Source organism: Sarcophilus harrisii, chromosome 3 (genome assembly GCF_902635505.1).
Source record: "Sarcophilus harrisii chromosome 3, mSarHar1.11, whole genome shotgun sequence".
Lineage (NCBI taxonomy): Eukaryota > Metazoa > Chordata > Mammalia > Dasyuromorphia > Dasyuridae > Sarcophilus > Sarcophilus harrisii.
This window is the reverse complement of record NC_045428.1, coordinates 368,657,018-368,674,378: the sequence shown is the minus strand read 5'-3', so window position 1 is coordinate 368,674,378 and position 17,361 is coordinate 368,657,018. Positions and strand designations below refer to the sequence as shown.

The window sequence follows — 17,361 nt, the reverse complement described above, 5'->3', positions numbered from 1 at the left end:
GTATTACCCTTTATGTACAAATCATGTAATCTATTCCACTTTCTAATTCCATAGGTGAGTAAATTCCATTCATGCTCAAAGTTATGATTTTTAACTGTATATTTCCCTCCATCCTACTTTTTCTGATTTATCCTTTTTCTCCTCTCACTCTGTTCTTCAATAGTGTTATGTTTCTTACTTCTGCCTCTCCCAATCCTCACTCCCTTCTATTAGCCCCTCTCTTTCTCTTATCCTTTCCCCCTTCAACTTCCCTATAGGATAGATAGATTGCATACCTAAATGAGAATATATATTACTTTTGCTTTGAGACAATTCTGATGAGGGTAAATGCTGCCTGCCACTCCCACCCCCATCTTTTCTTTCACTATTAAAACTCTTTTGCTTCTTTTTATGCTAGATAACTTATCCTATTCTACCTTCCTTCTCCCTTAATCTGAATGTATCTTTGTTTTTCACATTTATTTTTATTTGGGAAGGTTATCTCTAAACCATCCTATCATAATTAATTCATACCCCTGTTCTCTGTCTATGTATATTCCTTCTATCTGCCCTAATAATACAAAAGTTCTTAAGAATTACAGTATCCTCTTCTCATGTAAGGATGTAGCAGTTTAACCTTATTGAATTCCTTAAAATTTCTTTTTCATCTTTACCTTTTTTTGGTGTTTATTTTGAGTTTGCATTTGAAAGTCAAATAATCTATTAAATGCTTGAAATTCTTCTAACCCTGCCTATTGACTCTTCTCTCTCTATATAACTTTCCCTGAACATGATATTGTAATCCCTATGTATGAAATACTCCTTTTTCACCTCCCCTTCATCAAATCTCTGTTCAGTCATTCAATTGTGTCATAATCTTTGTGACCCCCTCTAGTATAGGATGTTGATGCTGGGTATGGAGTTTTTTTTGGAAAGACACTAAAGTAGTTTGCTATTTCCTTTTCCAGTGGAATAAAGCAACTTGGCCAGGGTCACACAACTGGTATCAAGAGGCCACATTTAAATTCAGGTCTTCATGACCTGGGGCCAGCATTCTATCCACTGAGCCACCCTCCTCCCCCCTAGGAATTCTTTGCTTTCTTCCAATCTCAGCTCAAGTACTATCACTAAGAGTAAGCTTTTCTAATTTCTGCAGTTATTAGTACCCTTCTCCAAGAAATTGTATTTATGTATTGATATAGTCTTTAATTTTTTTTATGTGCATGTTTCCTCCCAAAATAATATAACACTTTAAGGATAGGGATTGTTTCGTTTTTTTTGGCTTTGTATCTGTAACACTTGGGGACAATTCCTGACAAATGGCAAATGCTTAATAAATGGTTACTGAATGAATGAAAAGTTGGTTAAACCAAATGGTGGAGGATCTTAAGTTCCAGGCTAAGATCAATAGGAAGTTACTCAAGTGACTTTTGAGTGGGGCTTGTAAAACCACCTTGTTTTTGTTTGTTTGTTTGTTTTCTTAGGAAGATTTTTGGAGAATGTGGAGGCAGGCAGATAAGTTAGGTCAGGGATTCTTAAACCTCTCTCTCTCTCTCTCTCTTTCTCTCTCTGTATGTGTGTGCGTGCGTATGCATGTGTGTGTGTGTGTGTGTGTGTGTGTGTGTGTTATGGACTCCTTCAATAATTTGGTAAAATCCATGAATGCTTTTCAGATTTATAAATCTATAAAATAAAATATATAGAATTACCAAGTTGCCAATTACATTGAAATATAATTATCAAAATATTTTGAAGACACCAGGTAAAGGACCCCTGAGTTAGATAATAATTTCACTTATAAAATACCAAAAGAACTCATATTCTACATGGAGAAACCATGCATATACATAAATAGTAGCAATGCAAGATTGCATATGGTTGTTTTCTCTTAACAATAATAATTCCTATAATTGTTACCCTCTTGGGGATTTACAACACCTTGAACTTCTTATGATAGAAAAATTCAGATTAACTTTATATGACTGTAATGCGTGAATCATTGAGAAAGATAGTCTATGAATGCTCTAAACACAGCTCATTTATGCAAGACTTATAATGCATTGGAATTATCCTTAAGAACACCCTGGTACCAAACTATAATTCTCCACTTTTCCTTTTGATCTGATTTAATCTTCGTTAAATCTAGTTTTTTCATAGGAAAAAATTCTTTCTGCAAAGTGCATAATATATCTATATGATTTTGAACATTAAGTATCCCTGTAATTGGACAGGGATACCTAGCATAAACACTATCAGTTATCTACTATATATATCTATCAATCATGTATTTATCAACATGTTTATCAATTTTCTACCAATTATCTGTTCATCTATCATCTATTTATTTTACTTTGAATATCACCTACTCCTTCCCTCTCCTACCCAGATTTCCCTAAAGACAATGATTCTAGTCCTCTTCCAAGTCTAACAAAAACCCTTCCATGCTACAGAGACCTTTATCCTGTACTAACAACATAAAACATAAAATGAAACATAAAAATGAAACAAATGATGTTTTCTCTCCCTAACTTGAATGTAACCTCCTCAGATGCTGTGACCTCATTTTTCCCCCCTTCAATTGCAACCAATAAGATTAGGCACAGTGGATTTGCTGGCTTATAAAGAATGTTTGTAAATATTGTTGAATGACTTTCCTCATTTTTTTTCATCTTTAAAGGCTGACATTTTGATTTCAGTCCTGTTAGATGTAGTATAAGATGTCTCTTGATGCATGGCCAGGGAACTCTTGTGGGTTCCTTGTGATTTTCTGGATTTGAATTAATATACAGATATTTATTGAATCAAGAATGTCTTGGGTAAATTAGCCAGAGGCCAAAATGGCTAAAGAGCATGTGTAGTTGTAAAAAAAAAACTTCAAAGCAATTTCTGCAGATGATTTCTAGACTATATTCTTGAACATTAACATAGAAGTTAAAATAGAATTTCTGAAGATATAGAACAAATAAATACAATTTATAATACATTGACCTAATGTACCTGAATACTTTACCTTGTCTATAAAAGGGAATTGGGAAATGAGTATTATTAGAAAACTCTGAAATTGACTGAATTGCTATCTAATGCAGAGGGATGATGCAATGGATAATACTCCAGGCCTGCATTCAGTCTTAGGTAGTAGCTGTGTGAGCCTGAATAAGTTACTTCACTTCTATATGCCTCAGTTTCCTTATCTATAAAATGGGGATTATAATATCATCTGCCTCTTGGGATTGACATGAGGATCAAATAATATATTTGTATAGCATTTTGCAAATCTTAAATCACTATATAAATAATAGCTAGCTTTTTTTTTTCATAATGGAAGCAATATGATATTCCATATGGCCTTCCTAACCAAGGGTTTTTGAGCAGAAGGAAATAATTTTTCACGTGTTTGGGGTTACTTCATAGTTCTGAGAGGTATTATGTTCTCAAGTGATACCAAGAATCAGATAAGAAAAAGAGGCAATGTCACTGTGAAATCCCAGCTGTGTTGAAGTCCCAATTCTCACATATATTGCTTGTATAACTCTGGAAAAATTGATTATTCTATGAGTTCTCCAGGGAACCAGGCTATAAAACTGCCAATCTGCATTGGTTGAACAATTTCCCTTATCCTGAATTCCCTACATCAATTTAATTACAAGGATGAGCAAAAAAATATAGTTTTTCAAAGCAAAAAAAGTTGGTCTTCTAAGAGTACAAATATATTTTATCAAAATATTTTGAATTCCAACCAAACGAATAAAACATTCCTGCCTCACCCAGGAATATTAGTTTTCCTTAGTATGTCTATTATATTAGTGTAAATCATACACAAAATAATTGACTCATAGGATAATAATGGGGCAAGTGGAAAAAAACCCCACTGTAAATAAAACAATAATTTATTGACATGTATCACTTACAAAGAACGACAACCCAAAGATTCAAGTCCTAGATCCCAGCATCCTAATGTATCAGAATTGGATGGATTCTTAGGGGCTGGAATTCTAGAAGTTCCAGATGTAGCTGACTAATAGGCATCCAGCCTTGACTTGAAGACTTCAGTGAGGAAAACCTGCTTCTTCCAGAGACAGTCCATCATACTTGTTAATATTTTTCCTTACACTGAGCCTAAATCTACTTCTCTGTATTAATTACTCCTGTTTTTTTTCCTGAGGGAAAAGCAGAGCAAATTTAATACTTTTCCCACATGATAACTTTGAAAATACTTGAAAGAGAGCTATTATGTCCTTTTGTTTTTCTTTTTGCCAGGCTAAACATCTCCATTTTTAAAGCCAATTCCCATAAATACCGAGATCGTTTTTTAAACTTGATCACTAATTTTGTATATTCTCCAACTTATCCTTTCTAAAATGTGTCACTTAGAACTATAATACTCCAATTGTGGTTTGACTGGTAAGAATGCAGTGGAATCTCCTTGATCCTGGACATTGTATACCTCTTTGATGTGGTTTCCATTGTACCACTTGAGGTTCCTGCTGCATAAATTCCATCTTCTGACTCCATGCCTTTGTAATGACTGGCTGTACCCATGCTTGTAAAATATTTTCCCTCCTAACATTTTGTCTTTTAGTTCTCATGCCCTCCTTCAAGTCTTAGCTCAAAGGGACTTTCCTAGTCCTCCTATCTGCCAGTGTGGTCTCCTCTGAAATTACCTCTCATCTCCTCTGTATATGTCTTATCTGTATCTGGTTATCTACATTCTGTCTTCTCATTAGAATGTGAACACCTTAAGGCTCTGGTTTTGTATGACTTTATAGTCTAAGCACTTAGCACTGTGTTCTGCATATAGCAAACAATTGATAAATGTTTTTTGATTGATCATTAATTTAATCCACTCACTTTTGACTCATTCGAAATTGCAGAATATGAAAATTCATCTATATTTTTTCAAAATATTATCTAACTACAGTATATCTTCTAACTTGTAATTATAAAATTAATTTCTTGAACCTGATTTTAATATTCTCTCTCTTAGGTACACACATCTATATTTATATCCGTATCCCTGTTACATTTCATCTTATTTGATTTGGCCCAATATTCTAGCTATTGTTTTTTGACTACTGACTGGTATCAACTTTGCCTTCTTGCATTGTCATATGCAATTTTTTTTTCCTTTTTATAGTTCAAGATATTTCATTGAGGGAGACTGTATGGCCAGTAGTTTTTTAAATTGTCCAAAGCAACAAATGGCACAGCAGTAATTAGTAAGATAGCTAATTAGATTGCAGAATGTTACCGTTCTTTAAAAAGATAACTTGTAAAACACACAACAGATGTTTAGATAAATAAATGTGAAAAAAAAAAGATAATGAAGTTTTCTAAAAATGTGCTTAGTTTTCTCCTGAGCAGGCACTGTGTAACAAGACAAGAAACTGTGTTACAAGTTCTCATCTATGACATGATTCCAAGGTCTTTTCCTCCCCAAATAATATTGACAACTGACTCAAAAACAAACAAACAAAAAAAAAAAAACCCCAAACCCAACAACTTAGCTGCCTAGGCAACTTGTCAGTAGTCAGCCAAGTTTTATCTAAGTTTGTATTGGTGATACCTTTAATGTCATCTACCAATCTGATGAATATGGCATTTGTGGTTTATTTAAGTCACTGATCAAAAATAATAAACAAGTATTTATTAAGCTCCTACCATGTTCTATGCATAGGAACAAACTTGGATTCTAGGGTACCACTCTAAGGATCTCCTTCTAAGTAAACATGGGATTATTCTTGTGGTCTGATCTTGTCCATAATAATAACATCAAAGACTGTCAAATCTTTGCTAAAATACAGGTAAATTATAGCATTTCTTTGGTCTTTTCAAATAAACCTATTAGAAAAATAAATATAATTAGTCTGGCCTGGTCTGTTTTATATAACCTTTGGTTGTTCTTTTTGATCCTATTTTCTTTTTAAAAATGATTGCAAAACCATTCCTTTAATATATATTATATATTTTTCCAAAAAGTATTCAAGCTTATCAGATTACTATTTCTTTCCTCTTTTGAAAATAGGGGCATCATTATCCTCCTTCAGTCCTTTGGCACACCTCTTAATCTCTATGATGTCATTCACAGTGGCTCAGCAATAGCATCTGCCAGTGTTTTTTTTTAATGGTCTAATAGTGACTTAAATTCAAGGGCACCTTAATGCTCTCTTACACTCACTCCCACTTGTCTTTGGATTCAACTCCTTTCTAAGCCATTTTGTTTTATTCTTTTCCATCAGAAAATGATTCTTCTTAGTAGAGAAAATAACAAAATTATAGTTCAGTGGATATATCCACTATCTCTTGTCCATTATCATGGTCTTAACTGTCTTGGGAAGTGGTCTTATCCTTTCTTTGATTCTCCTCTTTCCCCTCTGGGGAGGTTTTCTGGATGCATGCCCTAGTAAGAGAGCAGAACTCGCTATTGCTATTGTCAGGGCAACAAATAGCTTAGCCTCATTACCCCTCAGCAGTGAGTCACCAATCACTACTATTCATCTCTACTTCCTCTAACCCTTACCAGATGACTCTTGACAAAATCAATTTGACACTGTGTAATGGAGCTGATGAAAGATCTTCAGAGTTGGCAAAAATTTCTGTTGGATAACAGTATTACTTGAACGTTTGGGGACCTAAGAGATATTAGGAAACAAGCAAGCAAGGGTGATTCCATGTGACAATTGGGTTTTAGTTCATAAGAAATATTATACTTACAAAAGAATATTTCACTCAAAACAAATAGAGATTCAATATAACATATCTCCAAAGCAATAATATATATTATATATATATAAATACCTACTTTGTGATTTTTAAAATATCTGTTATGTTTTGGATCCAAAAAGAATAAAATATATAACAAGATAAAGATTGACCTGTCTGTATTCATTAGGTGATGTGGTGCACAAAAAATGCTTTGCAAACCTTAAAGCACCATATTTGTCAGGATTTTTTTGCTAAATGTGATGCAAAGAAAAAAATTTATTTAATATTTTCTCTTATTTATTCCTAAACAAATTATGGAGCTAACGTCTTATTAATTCATGTTTTCTAACAGGATGAAAATTAATTTAAAATCACGCCTAAGAAATCTCATATTCAGTTAATGGATCACTGTTCCTTCTATATGGTTGACTGACCAGATCCAAAGAACAGTGATGAATGAATTAGTGTCTTTCATGGGATTTTCTCCTTGATAGATTTCTGTTTAATCTTTTTATCAATATTTTGAATAAAGTCCTAGGTGGCATGAATATCAAATGACAGAAATTGGGGAGGATGGCTAATTGATATCATAATGAAGGTTCAAAGTACTCTTGACATATGATGATGATAGATTGAATTGTTTAAGACAATCTTAATCGGGACAAATGAAAAGTGTTCTACTTTTGTCATAAAAGAGGGAAGCATGGTGATCTCATTCATGTGAAAAAAAAAACACCTGTGTGTTTTTCACATACTGAAAGCCAAATATAATTTAATGTCAGGAAAAGGAAGTAAAAAACAGAAACCTAGTTTTCAGGATGAGAAAATGATAGTTCCGTTATATTTAGCTCCAGACAGATAAGACTTGGAATTTCTATGATCAGTGTTGGTTGTCACATTTTATGAATGACCTGGATAAGGTGAATATATCCAGAAGACATGGTGAAGGTACACGAAAGAACTGGGGGTGCTTAGCCTTGATAAAACAAAGTTTATGATGGATTGTAGGGAGGAAAGGGAATAATTGGTATAGTCAGGCATTGCTGGATTGTTATGTGGAAGAGGAATTAGGTTGGTCTTGAATGGTCTCAGAAACTGTAACTAGGAGCAATGAGTGGTAAGTTTCAGAGATGAATGTTTTGGGTCATTATAAGGATAAACCTTCTTATTGGATAATGGATTGACCTGCTTGATATAACCTCACTAGAGGATTTCAAGCAAAGACAGATTATCCATTTGTCAATGATATTGTAGAGGTGATTTCTGTTTAGGTATTAGGTAACCAGGTAAAAACTAAGGATTTTTTCCTTATTGGTCCAGTTCTGAGATTCTCTGAAAATGACTCTGCAGTGGTCAGGAAAGATTTTTATGGCATAGGTAAGAATAAAGGTGACAATTTCTGGAATGAGTAAACTAGAGAGCCTGATGATATAAAAGAAGGCATTCCAAGAGAAAGCAAGCACAATATAAGCAGTCATGCAGGGTAAAAATAATTATTTTCTGTTTCCTTGACTTTGTCTACTGTGGAAAAGGGGGTTGTATTGATGAGTAGTGTTAAATAAAGTTGAACAATTAAAATAAAGCTCAGATTGTATAGAGCCTTAACAACTGGTTCAAAAATGGGAGCTATTGAAGATTGTTGAACAAAGAAATGGTATTATGAAAGTGATGTCATATTATGTGCTTTTATGGTTTAAGCCCCTCAATTGACTATGCCATTATTCCAAGTTAAGTATAAATAAGAAGCAGCAGGTAAATATGGGAAAGATTTGGGAGATGGGATTGAAATTCCAAAGAACATTAGCAATTTAGAGAAATGGTCAGGAACAAATGAAATAAAATTTTTGCAGGAACTTTAGCAAAAAAGTTCTACTTAATAAGCAGGTACATAGAGGAAATGTTTACAAAACATATGCATGGGTAATTTTTCAACATTGACCCTTGCAAAACCTTCTGTTCCAAATTTTTCTCTCCTTTCTCTACCACCTTCTCTAGATGGTAGGTAGTCTAATACATGTTAAATATGTTAAAATATATGTTAAATACAATATATGTATACATATTTATACAGTTATCTTGCTGCCCAAGAAAAATTGGATCAAGAAGAGGGAAAAAAAACTGAGATAGAAAACAAAATGCAAGCAAACAATAAAAGAAAGAGTAAAAAATGCTATGTTGTGATCCACACTCAGTTCCCACAGTCCTCTCTCTGGGTGTAGATGGCTCTCTTCATCACTGAACAAAGGGAACTGGTTTGAATCATCTCATTGTTAGAGAGAGCCATGTCCATCAGAACTGATCGTATAGTCTTGTTGTTGCTGTATACAATGATCTCCTGGTTCTGCTCATTTCATTCAGCATCAGTTCATGTAAGTCTTTCCAAGCTTCTCTAATATATGACTAACATTCACGCCAACATTCTGCATTATCTTTCCCTGTCATGTTAGCCAATCTGAGAGGTGTGTAGTGGAATCTCAGAGTTGTCTTAATTTGCATTTCTCTGATCAATAGTGATTTGGAACACCTTTTCATATGACTAGAAATAGTTTCAATTTCTTCATCTGAAAATTGTCTGTTAATATCCTTTGACCATTTAGCAGTTAGAGAATAGCTTGAATTCTTATAAATTTGAGTCAGTTCTCTATATATTTTAGGAATGAGGCCTTTATCAGAACCTTTGAATGTAAAAATATTTTCCTGAACTATTATCCTTCAAAGAAAGATACAGAATTTAAATTTGACCCATCCATATCTTAGGACATAAGAAATGCAAATTGCATACTCACTCCCTAACACACACACATAGAGTCACATACAGAGAGAGAGAGAGAGAAAGAGAGAGAGAGAGAGAGAGAGAGAGAGAAAGATAATCAGTCTAAAATCAGGGTTCCTCAAACTTTTTAAATAGGGGGCCAGTTCACTGTCCCTCAGACTGTTGGAGGGCCGGACTATAGTAAAAACAAAAACTTTGTTTTGTGGGCCTTTAAATAAAGAAACTTCATAGCCCTGGGTGAGGGGGATAATTGTCCTCAGGTGCCGCATCTGGCCTACAGACATAGTTTGAGGACTCCTGGTCTAAATAGTCATATGTGTAGGTAGGTGGCACAGTAGTGACTCCAAAGTCTGGAAAAAGGAAGGCTCATTTTCATGACTTCAAATACAGCCTTAAACACTTACTAGCTGTGTGACCCTGAGCAGTTTTCTTAACCCTATTTACTTCAGTTTCCTCATCTGAAAAATGAGCTAGAGAAGAAAGTGGCAAACTATTCCAGTATCTTTGCCAAGAAAACACAAAATGGGATCAAGGAGAACTGGTCATAACTGAGATAACTAAACAACAAATAGTGGTGTCTTCCTATCTCTTCATTTAAGATTTCATTTGTGTAAGGAACTGTGAGTGAAACTCTCCCTTTATCAGTGAAGATCAACATCTTTTACCATATGAACCTAGACAGTTGAGCAGTGAGAAGTAAAGTGATACTCAGGGTCTCACAATCAGTAAGTATCATAGGCAGCAAGTGAACCCATATTTTTGACTTAAAATTGAGCTGTTATGCTGAGCTACCTTCTGTACAGATATAAGATATGGAATTAAGTACTATATAAAATTGTAGCTAAAAATTTTGGCATTAGAAGTATCTTACTATTGGACAAAAATGATAAAAAACATCCCTTATATATGCAATATAGCTGAAACCTGAACCAGAATATTTTATCCAATTTCAGATGATGTGGAGAACTTGTGAGGTAGAAGGAAAGAGGAGTGTAATGCAGATTGAAGAATTAAAGAATGACTCTACATAGAAAGATGAAAGAAATGGGGGATATTTAATTCTAAGAAGGGAAATTTGACAGTGTTTGTGTACCAGAAATTCATTAATAACAATGAATTTAATTGCCCTCAAGGCAATCCAAAAGAAAACTGATTTGAAATGAAGCCATGGCTTCTTTCCAAAACACGTTTAGAATAACTTTTTTAAAAGAGAATAGATTTACATTTGGCAGAAATCGTTTAGTTATGGCTGTTTCCAAATAAAGAGAGATAGACTAAGTGATACTTCAAGCTTCCTTTCCACAGAATTTCAGAATTTTTGAATTGCAAGTTACTTCAACAATCATCTGGTTTATACTATCTTTAAAAGGAACCAATTTTATTTATTTATTTTTTATTTAATAGCCTTTTATTTACAGGTTATATGCATGGGTAACTTTACAGCATTAACAATTGCCAAACCTCTTGTTCCAATTTTTCACCTCTTACCCCCCACCCCCTCCCCTAGATGGCAGGATGACCAGTAGATGTTAAAACATTAAAATATAAATTAGATACACAATAAGTATACATGAACAAAACATTATTTTGCTGTATAAAAAGAATCAGACTCTGAAATATTGTACAGTTAGCTTGTAAAGGAAATCAAAAATGCAGGTGGGCATAAATATAGGGATTGGGAATTCAATGTAATGGTTTTTAGTCATCTCCCAGAGTTCTTTCTCTGGGCGTAGCTGGTTCAGTTCATTACTGCTCCATTGGAAATGATTTGGTTGATCTTATTGCTGAGGATGGCCAGGTCCATCAGAACTGGTCATCATATAGTATTGTTGTTGAAGTATATAATGATCTCTTGGTCCTGCTCGTTTCACTCAGCATCAGTTCGTGTAAGTCTCTCCAGGACTTTCTGAAATCATCCTGTTGGTCATTTCTTACAGAACAGTAATATTCCATAATATTCATATACCACAATTTATTCAGCCATTCTCCAACTGATGGACATCCATTCAGTTTCCAGTTTCTAGCCACTACAAAAGGGCTGCCACAAACATTCGTGCACATACAGGTCCCTTTCCTTCTTTATAATCTCTTTGGGATATAAGCCCAGTAGTAACACTGCTGGATCAAAGGTATGCACAGTTTGATAACTTTTGAGCATAATTCCAAACTACTCTCCAAAATGGTTGGATTCGTTCACAACTCCACCAACAATGCATCAATGTCCCAGTTTTCCCACATCCCCTCCAACAATCATCATTATTTTTTCCTGTCATCTTAGCCAATCTGACAGATGTGTAGTGGTATCTTAGAGTTGTCTTAATTTGCATTTCTCTGATTAATAATGACTTGGAGCATCTTTTCATATGACTAGAAATAGTTTCAATTTCTTCATCTGAGAATTGTCTGTTCATATCCTTTGACCATTTTTCAATTGGAGAATGGCTTGATTTTTTATAAATTAGAGTTAATTCTCTATATATTTTGGAAATTAGGCCTTTATCAGAACCTTTGACTGTAAAAATATTTTCCCAGTTTATTGCTTCCCTTCTAATCTTGTCTGCATTAGTTTTGTTTGTACAAAAACTTTTCAGTTTGGTATAATCGAAATTTTCTATTTTGTGATCAGTAATGATCTCTAGTTCTGCTTTGGTCATAAAGAAAAGGAACCAATTTTAGTATATTCATTCAGGACATACTATAGTCTCAATATGCAATCCTCCAAAGAGGGAGATCCTACTCTGTCATGAAGCAGCCCATTTTACATACCTCAGCAGGTCTAAAGTATTCTCTAATGGCAAGCCAAAATTTGCCTCATTTCAACTTCTACATATTGCTTCTTACTTCTGATACAAAATAGAACATTCATTAGGGAACTCTAATTCCAAGACCATATTCATATGTTAGTTTTCTTGTGAGTAAAGAAAAGGATCAGTCAAGAAAGATATATATATATATATATATATATATATATATATATACACACACACATACATACATATATATATATATATGTATATCATTCATTATGTTTCAGACATTGTGTTAGGATCTGGAGAAACATTCAGAAAAATGAGGTACTTCCTGTTCTCAAAGAAATTTGCATCTTACCAGAAGGGAATTTGCATTATAGTATACAATGGAAGTAATACTGGGTTTGTAGTTCAAAAGACCTAGGTTATATATATATATATATATATATATATATATACACACACACACATATATGTATGTATATATAATGTCTCTACCACTAACTGATTGCATGATTTGAGGCAAGTCACATAATTCAAGTCAACTTTTTTATGTTTAAAAGTGTTTTTTCAATATTTTTTTAAAAAATAAAAGCACTATTAGATATGTAATTTCGCTTTTTAGGCCTCATTTTCCTATTCTCTAGAATCATATAGCAGGGCTTGATATTTGTTTCATCCAGCTTTGCATTCTGTGATTCTAAAAATCTATAATATGTTATTTGTTTGTCATATGGTTGAAACTTTGGAACATTCTTTGAGAAGAAATATTCCCCTTATCTATATTTCACCAAAACATGTGGGCTACTAACTCTTTTCAGAATAAGACTCTTAAAATTTGCTACAGAAAATCATAAAACATTTTTAAAAAATATGTTTGAAAACTTAACAAATAGTCCTTGAAATAAATGACAATTTCAAAATTATAAATGTAGAAAAATAATAAACAAATAAGAAGCTAGTTCTGGCTTTATGTTAGCCACTTTTAGAAGCTGCTGAAGGAATTCTAAGTGGAATAGTGATGAGAACATAGAATTTATCAGCAAAGAAAAATATTTATTATATTTTTACTATGTATCCACTACTGGGCTAAATGCTTTATTAATATTATCCCATTTGATCTTCACAATAAACTTGATTAACTTCTTCAGTGTCACACAGGTAGTAAATAACTGAAACAAGATATGAAATCAAGTCTTTTAAACTTCAAGCCCAGTGCTCTATCCACTATGCCACTAGCTACTTCTAGGAAGAACTGAATTAAAACCCTTCTTCTAATACCTTTTAGCTGTGTAAACCTAGAAAATTCATTTAATTTCTTTTGGTCTTGTTTTCCTTATCTACAAAATGGAGATATCACTATCATTTACCTGTTAAGATTGTTGTAAGGATTAAAGAAGATAATGGCAAGCACTATATAAGTGTTAGCTATTTCCTTTAAGTCATAAATATACACCATCATGATATGTTCTGTAGGTATTTGAAAGTTAATATTTCTTTACGTCTGCCTTTCGTGGAACATGTCTAAGAATAGGACTGTCAACTATCTTATTCTGGGAATTCTTAATATTTCAGTGGGTCTGTGATCTCATTGCTTAAATATTTTCTTCGTTGATTCAAATTGCAATCCACATATGGCTGCCCTCTCTTTATTACTTTTGTCCATTTATTCTTATAAACCTACCACTCTATATCTTCACCTATAATTCTGGGGCCTTCTTCTTATTTTCTTAGTCTTTTTGAGGTAACAACAGCTCTCAAAGACTCTCCATTAAATATTTCTCTCTTTCTCTACATATTTAATTCATTTTTTTCTCTTTTGTCATACATTTTTCTGGGGATATTTTTACATCACTATTTTTTCTTAGTAATTTATTATTTGTTATGCACTGCAGCCTATTCCTGCCCACCATATGCCTCTCCATTGCCCTCTAGGTGACCTCAACTAAAATTCTCTTGGGACTACAGTATTCCATGATTTATAGCAATAACCATTATCAGCAGATTATTGGTACAAAAATAATAAAATCCTTTCATTTTTAAGGGAGAAGCTTATCACTAAAAGAACTATGTCATTTTCCCAAAGATAATCCAAGGTTCTATTTCCTGTGCAATCTCCACGCAGCACATTGTCTATTTTCAGAGTCTTTCCAAAACAAATCTAATGATGAACAAGATCGATGGATTGTCTATTCAGATCAATGTAAACATTCTTCATATTCTAAGTTTTTCTATATCTCTCAAAACTGGATATAGTACTCCAAAAGTGGTCAGATTATCAATGAGAATAGGCCCAATTCTTCTGAGTGAGCATGGCTCTAATTAATCCATGAGACTCTATAATGAACAGTTCCAGATTTCATATTTCTAATAGAAATACATCAATCATTAATAATGAGGCTCTTTAGACATAGATGTTTATATGCCTCTTCTAACTAAATAAGAATCAAATAGAAAATTGTCTTCATTGAAATGCTCAATCCAGTCACTTATGTAGAAATAAGTGCCTTGAAGTCAATATAGCAGAAATGTGTATACACACACACACATTCACAAAAAATATGTATATATATATGTGTGTGTTCATTTAATTGTCAATATAATTCTCTGAGGTAGGTGATATAATTAAATTTATTTTATAAATGAAGAAATTGAAGCTGAGAGAGTTTAATTAATTTGCCAAAATTCACATAGCTAGTAATGATTTATAGCAGATTTGAACTTAGAACTTAGTACTCTATTCACTGTCACCTAGCTGCATAAATGTTTATGTAAATGAATTGAACTGAATTTTAAAACAATAATTATAAACTCTTTTAATTTTCCATTCTCTAGGCTAATTGTCTCTAGTTCTTGCCATTCTTTTTGTAGTTTCAAGTTCTCACACTTTTCTGGTCACCTTTCTCTGGATGCACTTAATTGTCCATGTCATTCAGAATGTGGCACCAAAAATTTATTTAATATTATGTGTATGTGTATATGTGTGTCTGTGTATAAATGTAGAGGGTTGATTTGAGTGTTTCTTAGAATGTCTGCTATGTTGAAACAAAACTTATATTTAAGAAGTAAAATGTTACAAAATGTATGTTACCTAGAAGTGAAATTATTCTCCCTATGTGGTATGATTAGCAAAGAGGACAATAGAATGATCAATTTATCCCAAACATTTTGTTTGTTTGGTGCATTCAAAAATTGATTTAGACTTTTCTATCAAGCATATTATGTTTGATTTGTGTTGAGACTGCAATCAAAATCCTAATTTTCCCCATCCTAACATGTTATAAAGTAGTGCTTTCCCAATTGGATATTCATGAAGATCTTGGATAAGGCTTTACATTTACCTCTATTATAAACTCTTGTCAGATTTAGTCCTCTCTTCATTCTTGCCAAGGTATTTTTAGATACCCAGTTTGTCATCTACCCCGTTTTCAATCCCGTCTAGTTTCATGTCACTAACAAATTTGATAAGCAAGCCATTCAAGCAAGCAAGTCATTGATTAAAGTATTGAGTAAGACACCCAAAAAAGAGATCCAGGGTACTCATTGAGCTATTCTTTCCAGCATGGCATCATTCCATTTATAAATGATTTTTGGATTTAGTTCTTAATCAGGGCACATCTATCCATCTATACAATTATCCAGCCTACATTTATCCATTTTGTTAATGTGATAGACTTTTTCCAAATATAACTTTAATATATATTAGCATATTAAGTATAGAACATTTTTTTTGATCAATCAATCTAATCACCTAATGAAAAAAGGAAATGAGATCAATTTGGTATGACATTCTTAGTGATATTACCTTCTATTAATCACCATTTATTTTTAACATTCAAAATCTTTTAATTTAATGCCTAAAAGTGATGCCAAGTTTATAATTTGCTGTTTGCAGAAGATAACAGGATTTATGCTTAAACGTCACCATCAGTTGTCCAATGTCAGAATTCTGGAGCTTCTCCTTTTTACTCAGATTGTTACTATTTTTTGGTATTGTACAAATATGTTTTAGTTCTTATGAAAAATATGAAAATCTTGGTATCCAATAGGAACCAAAATCCTAAATTCAAGTTTGGCCAGGATGTCTGAAACGTGACACTGTCTCCTTAGATATTAAGAAACAGGTTTTCCTAGACTGCTAAAACATTAACTATGATCCAGAAACAGTAAGGGAGGATTTATATCAAAGAAAACCTGTTACATCCAAATTATTCCTTTTAACTAAAAGTTAATGACTTTTGGAATTGCGAAAACTTGCTTTAGAATACCAATATTTCTAAAGTTCTGAAAGTAGAAGTCAGGGAGACTTATTGCAAAATTTTAAATTAGCATTGCTTAGAGATTATTGGAACAGTGTAGAAATGAGTGGTACAGTGGATATAACACTGGATTTGGAGTCAGGAACACTCATCTTGCTGAGTTAAAATCTAGCCTTAGATCCCTAGTTGTTATGTGATCTGGGAAAATCACTTAGTTGTGTTTACCTCAGTTTCTTCATCTGTAAAATGAGCTGGAGAAGGAAATGGTAAACCACTACAATGCCCATGTTAAGAAATCTAGTTGGGGGTCAAGAAAACTCTAGTTGGAGTTAGAAAGAGTTGGTTGGACACGACTGAACAACAAAAAGAGATGAGTAACTTTAATTCAGTAATCTTATCCTTAAGAGTTTTTCCCCCCAATACTCTGGAATTTAATTTATCTGGGCCAAGAGATTTACTGTAACTTAGAAAAAGTATTAATCATAACCCTGCCACTTATACCTTTGATCCCATCTCTTCCAGTTTCCTAAGAAAAGACTAAGAATTTTTAGTGACATTTATTTTGCAGCTCAGCAGTAACCAAAATCATTGTGCTCCTTCACACTTCTAGAAACACTGCTTTATTTTTGCTGCCACTCTTACCCTCTAAGCTCCTTACTAGCTCCCTAATGCCCTCAGAATAAAGTCTAAACATCTCAGATTGTGCCTTGCATGAAATCTCACAATTTGGCTCCATTTCCTCTATCCTACTTTCTCTCCCACCATTTCTGAACTTCAAGTCATTCCTTTAATCAGACATGTTTCTTTACTATCTCTTAATGTGATATACTTGTTCCCTTCTTGCTGTTTTTCAAACTGTTTCCTCTTCCTTAAAAAACAAACAAAAAAGTTTTCTTTC

At 33.3% G+C, this 17,361-nt stretch overlaps 1 protein-coding gene across 1 annotated transcript in view; it reads left to right on the top strand.

Annotated features, from left to right (window-relative positions):
- PLCL1 (phospholipase C like 1 (inactive)) overlaps window positions 1-17,361 on the top strand; it is a 406,095-nt gene that overhangs the window by 327,286 nt on the left and 61,448 nt on the right. The window lies entirely within an intron of this gene.